The sequence below is a fragment of the Furipterus horrens genome, unplaced genomic scaffold (genome assembly GCF_987537825.1).
Source record: "Furipterus horrens unplaced genomic scaffold, mFurHor1.1.pri manual_scaffold_13, whole genome shotgun sequence".
In the NCBI taxonomy this organism is placed as follows: Eukaryota; Metazoa; Chordata; class Mammalia; order Chiroptera; family Furipteridae; genus Furipterus; species Furipterus horrens.
This window is the reverse complement of record NW_028327183.1, coordinates 39575512-39582057: the sequence shown is the minus strand read 5'-3', so window position 1 is coordinate 39582057 and position 6546 is coordinate 39575512. Positions and strand designations below refer to the sequence as shown.

The 6546-nt window shown below is 44.1% G+C and overlaps 1 pseudogene; it reads left to right on the top strand.

The window, feature by feature from the left end:
- The first annotated feature begins 5547 nt into the window (after positions 1–5547).
- On the top strand, positions 5548–5858 carry LOC149994631 (dynein light chain roadblock-type 1 pseudogene; annotated as a pseudogene).
- The last annotated feature ends 688 nt before the right edge of the window (positions 5859–6546 follow it).

Here is a 6546-nt window from a genome sequence, read left to right as displayed (position 1 = left end):
GCCTGATGAAGACAAGCTTGGACTTTTTTCTACAGTGGGACAGATGGAAATAAGACATCGGTAACCTGGCACAGCCATTTATTTCAACCCGAATAAATCTTAACATTAAACCTCATCCTCAAATGCATGGGTCCCCAAAAATGCTTTTCTCACAACTCTGTGAAAGGACCCCTTTCCACCAGGAGCATTAATAACGTTTCCAGAAGTGGAATTGCTGGATCATATATGGAATTTTAAATTTCTTTAACTTTATTTATATTTTATTTTATTTATTTATTTTTAGAGAGAGAGGAAAGGAGGGAGAAGAGAGGGAGAGAAACGTCAATGTGTAGTTGCCTCGCGCGCACCCCCAACTGGGGACCTGGCCCACAACGCAGGCAGGTGCCCTTACTGAGACTCAAACTGGTGACCGTTTGGTTTGCAGGCTGGTGGTCAATCCAGTGAGCCACACCAGCCAGGGTAAATTTCTTTAACTTTAAATGTTGACATACACACACACACAAAGTAGAGGGAACAGCACAATAAACCTTCATGTCCCAATTGCCCCAATTCAACAATAATCAACTCAGGGCCAATCTCACTTTTTGTTCATATGTTTGTTTTACATTTTTATTTAAGTATAATGTACACACAGAAAAGCACAACCTGAGCCCATCCATCACCAAGCAATCAGGCTGAGAAATGAGAAATCAGACTTGGCTTCTCTCACCTCCAGGCTAATTACTATCCTGACTTCTAACCTCACTGATGTGGTCTTCTTTGTGTCTGGCCTTAACTTAACCTTAGGTTTCCAAAGTCCATCTGCATTGTTGCCAGTGGCTGCAACTTGGTTTTCTCATTCTACCTAGTATTGATTACCTATCTGCTGTGGGGGGACATCGGTCTGTTTCTGATTTGAGTTGCTGATAGCTAAAGCTTCAGTGAACATTCTAGTATAGATGGTCCGCAACTTCCAATGGTTTGCCTTAGTGACTTTTTGATTTTGTGATGGTGTGAAAGTGGTACGCATTCAGTAGAAAGTGTACCCTGAATTTTGACTTCTGATCTTTTCCCAGGCTGATAGTAAGGTGCTCTCTCATGATATTGGGCAGTCTCAGAAAATGATTTTGCCCAACTGTAGGCTAATGTAAGTACCTGATTACGTTTAAGGTAGGCAAGGCTGAACTATGGTGTTTGGTAGGTTAGGTGTATTAAATGTATTTTTTGACTTAGGACATTGTCAATTTATAATGGGCTCATTGGGATGTAACCCCATCATTAGCCCAGGAGCATCTGTATCTATTTTTATGCGCACATGTTTCTTATATCCAGGAGTTCAACTGTAGACAGGTACTGCCAAACAATTTTACAATGTGGTAGTACCCAGTCCTGCTCCACAAGCCCTGTAACAGAATTCCAATCAATCGCTCCACATTCTCACTAACACTGTTTTGTTTGTTTAGTCATTCTGGTTATGTGTAGTGTTTCACACTTGCATTTCCCTGACGGTTAAGGAAGTTGAGCACCTTTCCATGTGTTCATTGCAGTTTGTAGTCAATCTTTTTTAAATCTATTTTTCCACCCAATCCCTGACTGGATTATTTTGAAGCAATCCTGGCCCCAATCAGTGTGGCTCAGTTGGCTGGGCATCATCCTGCAAACTGTAAGGTGGCCAGTTTGATTCCCAGTCAGGACACATGTCTTGGTTGTGGGTTCAGGGTGCGAGAGGCAGCCAATCAATGTGTCTCTCTCCCATTTATGTTTTTCTCCCTCTCTTTCTCCCTCCATTCTCCTCCCTCTAAAAATAAATAAATAAAATCTCTAAAAAAATAAAAAAATAAATAAAGCAATCCTGGACATCATATCATTTCCTCCAAAAATACTTCTGTGTATATCTCTACTCTTCCACCCCCTTGCTGGCACAATTCTTTTTTTCAAAGCTTACTAGATTTGTCCCCCTCCAGGTAGACAAACCTTTAGGCTTTAAAGCCTCTTACTTTGTCGGTTTGTTGAACCTTGAAAACTGGTTCTGACCAAACTTTTCTTAAGGTTTTTATTATTTCTAAGTGTGGCTTCAGTAGGAGGAATTATTTCTTTAGGGCAAAGAAGTTTTGTGGGGTTTTGTTGTTGTTGTGTGTGTGTGTGTGTGTGTGTGTGTGTGTTTTAGTTGACTCTAGAGCAGTGGTTCTCAACCTTCCTAATGCCGTGACCCTTTAATACAGTTCCTCATGTTGTGGTGACCCCCAACCATAAAATTATTTTCGTTGCTACGTCATAACTGTAATTTTGCTACTGTTATGAATTGTAATGTAAATATCTGATATGCAGGATGTATTTTCATTGTTACAAATTGAACATAATTAAAGCATAGTGATTAATCACAAAAACAATATGTAATTATATATGTGTTTTCCGATGGTCTTAGGCGACCCCTGTGAAAGGGTCGTTCGACCCCCAAAGGGGTGGCGACCCACAGGTTGAGAACCACTGCTCTAGAGGCTGGGTTGGGCGGGGAGCTGAGAGCTTTTACACTGATAGCCCTGTCTCTTCCCAGCCCACCCCCCAACCCCAGGAATGATGGGCGATCCAGACCTGAATCACCACATGGAGGGAGCTTGGTTGCCCCCTCCCAGGGCTGGCCTCTTTCCAAATCCTTCCTGCCTTCTGAAAATGCAGGTTTTAGTTACTGTACACTTCCCCCTCCCAATTCTCCCTTGACACAAAAGACTCATTCTCAGAATCAAAATCCATTCCTGGAATCAAAATGCAGCAACACTCCAGTACTGTTAACAATAGCCTCTTGCAGGAGAGCCAGGCACAGGGATGGTGTCTCTAAATGCACTTGGAATTATTTGTATGGCCAGCCCGCCTCCACCGCCCTAGGCCTAGCGTTTCAGGAATTTTTCTACTACAAACTGGACTGGAAGGTTTTCCCCCCAGCCTCCCGACCACACTGCCAGTGGGGAGATGCACTTGCATCCCCCATTCAGCCCTTTTGTTGCAGTCCCTATAGCTGTCAGTGAATTTCTCAAGCTGCCTTCACTATCTTTTATTTTTAAAATCCTCACCCAAGAATGTGTTTATTGATTTTAGAGACAGAGGGAGAGGTAGAGGGACAAGGAGAGAGAGAGAGAGAGAGAGAAGAACATTGATGTGAGAGAGAAACATTGATTGAATGCCTCCCATATGCACCCTGATGGGGGTCGAACCCGCAACCTAGGTATGTGCCCTGACCTGGGATCAAACCAGCAACCTTTCGGTGCATGAAGCAAAGCTCCATCCAACTGAGTCACCAGTCAGGGCTGCTTTTACTATTTTAAAATGAAATACTTTACTTAGATAATGAAACCTACCTTCACAGATAACTCTTAATAAAATACCCTAACTATAATGTAAGATGAAATAAAAGGAGAGAAATTTAAGACATAATTTTCAACCCAACTTTCACTCCCTTAAATTTGTTTCACATGCAGACCTGAAAATTCAGAATCTGCATTTTTTTAAAAATTTTATTTATTGACTTGGGAGAGAGAGAGGGAGGTGGAGAGAGAAACATTGATTTTGTTGTTCCACTTATGCATGCATTTATTGGTTGCTTCCTATATGTGCCCTGACCAGGGATTGAACCCACAACCTTGGTGTATTGGGGTGACACTCTAACCTACTGAGCTACCTGGCCAGGGCCAGAATCTGCATTTAAAAAATCTTCCCAGAGGATCTGATATCGCCCCAGGATGTTGTTCCCTGAATGTGAAATCCTTGAAGCTCCATAAAACCCACATCTGGCACTGCCTAGGTGAAGAAACTTTCTCCTTTTCTGAATTGGAGAACAATTAGCAGAGTCCCAACCAAGCCAAGGACAATCTTCCAATTGACCCAGTAGCTGCAGTCCCAGGCAATTCCAAGCATGTTAACACTTGACATTTATTTACATGCAAAATGAAATTGGGATCTAAGCTCAGATAAACAAGCTTTCCTCCCACGTGAGGATGCACAGGACATCGAACAGGAGGAGGAATCCAGGACAGTGCTCCGCTGGGTGGCATTGTCCTCTGCATGGCTCTTCCCAATGGCATCCCCATCACTGTGACACTGGAATACCCCCATAATTTTTCCAGGTGGGTTCTGGGTTGGCAGTTACCAAGCAAAGGGAGGCTTGTTCATGTGGTGCCCTGGTGTAAGACACAACAATTAGTGTTGAGACAAACAGGTCTTTATTTACAATATTCCGACCTGGGGGAGACTGTAAACACTTCAGCTGAGAGCCCTGTTCTCCCATGGGACCCAGCATTTCCCTTGCTCCCCAAAAAGCTGCAAGCCAAAACCAAGCCCAACACTTCACCATTCCTTACCTGTCAGCTGTCTCCTTCAGGACCTGGGTGTGTTGTCTTCAGCCTCCATATAACAGTCCAGAAAAGCATGTGCCACATTACCCTGGATCATGGTGAAGTCCAGGAAAGGAACAAGCCCTAAGAGAGTCCTCTCTGCATGTCCCGAGTTCCAAGAGCCCAGAGAGAGTCCAGGTCTGCAAGGCGGAGTCCGTGGTGGCTTCAGACTCAGCTGGAGCAAGTATGATTAAAGCAGTAGCGTGCCTGCTTCTTACTAGCCCAGGCCGCAAGGCCGAATCATCTCTACCAGCCACATAGCTGCTTCTCCCTTCTCAGCTCGGACCAGCTTCACTACAAAGCTGAATAGCTACTACATCATGGCTCTCTTCCTACCCACCTCATAGCCAACTCCTGGCTATACCCATTCAGACTGCGTGGATTCTTTCTCACTGTCTGACTTCATGGCAGATGGCAGGGCCCTTCATTCTTTCAAACAGCATGGCTCCTTTCCTCATGCTCTCTCCTTCAGGGAAAGCTTAGCTGTCTCCGTGTCATCGATATGCAAAGTGTCTCAAGCTGTATCATCTGCCCTTTTACCACCCTTTTACAGGCCCTAGCTACCAGCCTGCCACAGATATGCAAAGTACCTTACAAGCTGTACCGTCTCCTTCTCCCAACCCCAAACCGTGGGCTGTGGGGACTTTGGGGATGACCTCCCCCTACCTCGTTACAGTGCTTTGCACACCACCCCTCCTGGGAGACATTATTTTCTAATCATTATCTTCTAGGTGGTAGGCCCTTCTGAAACCCATTTATATTTTTACAGCATGGCATGTAATCCCGGGAATTTACAGATCGCCTCTGAGAACTGAGGGATGGTAAAGGAAACTGGCTTGTTGCTGTCTGCCCTCTAATCCTATTTGAAGATACTAAATCTTTTTTTTTTTTTTACCATTTTTTGAACTCATACAGTTGGGTCATAATCAACTTTCATACTCTCATTAACAAAAAGATTCCCACAGCTCACATAATTACATTAAAAATAATGTACTGTTATGGACAGAAGGGTGGGCTTCCAATTGCCTGGGCGAACACGTCAGTGGGCATGGAGATGCAACCACATTGGCTAGCAGGTAACTGTTGGATCTGGGTGCTCGGTACACTGTTTCTTTTTCAGAGATAAAAAGTTTATTTAAAATGTATGGAGGCTGGTGACACAGAGCTACCTGATCGGTTAGATATGGCAGAGGTGGAGGAGACATTGAAGCGACTTCAGAGCCAGAGGGAGTGCAGGAAATCCTCATGGTGAACACAGAAGGCTCTCCCATCGAAGGCACCGAGGACAGTCCCACCACCGCACAGTACGCCAACCTCATGCACAGTTTTGCACAACTCTATCTTGAAGGGCCAGAGTACAGTCGTGAAACTGACCCCGAGAATGACCTCACCTTTCTCTGAATTAGCTCCAAGAAAAGTGAAATTATGATTGCACCTGATAAAGACTATTTCCTGACTCTGATTCTAATCCATCTGAATAAGCCACTCTCTTAGCTCCATGCATGCATCGTTCCTTAATTTAGGGCCCCCGGAGAATAATAGTGTTAATCGTGCCAACTGACAAACAAGTGGAAATCACCTTACATCCCACGCATATCGATTCAGGGACCAGGATGGACTGCAGCTCCATCCCATCCCGCCACAGCCATCCCTCTGCTGGCAGTCACCCCTGAGTTCCCAGGAGGGACCTCTCTCCTCAAGTCCAGGTTTTGGAGCAAGAGCTTATGAGAAGCCACCACCCTGGTTCCTTCGGACCTTTGATTTACTTTGTTGTCCTTGGAAAAGGTTGTTTTTCTTTAACTAAAAGTAATTGAAATGGGAAAAAAAGGAAAAGAAAATGTATGCACGGAAAAGAAATTAGGTCAGTTTACCAGTCAGTCCTCTCAGAAATAAGGGCCTCTCCACCCAGACTGCTTATGCCCCATTCCCCTTCCCTGCTCTATTTTGTTCATAGTGTTAATCACTTTCTGCCACACTATATAATTTATTTAGTTAATAAATTTAATTAATAAAAATTGTCCCGATTTTTCCCATTTGCCCCCCTCCACCTGGTACTCCCATTCCCTCCAGCAATTCTCCCCCGCCCCCCCAGTTCATGTCCATGGGTCATACATATAAATTCTTTGGTTTCTTCATTTCCTATACTGTTCTTATGTCTGGTTATTTATTTATTAATTTGTTG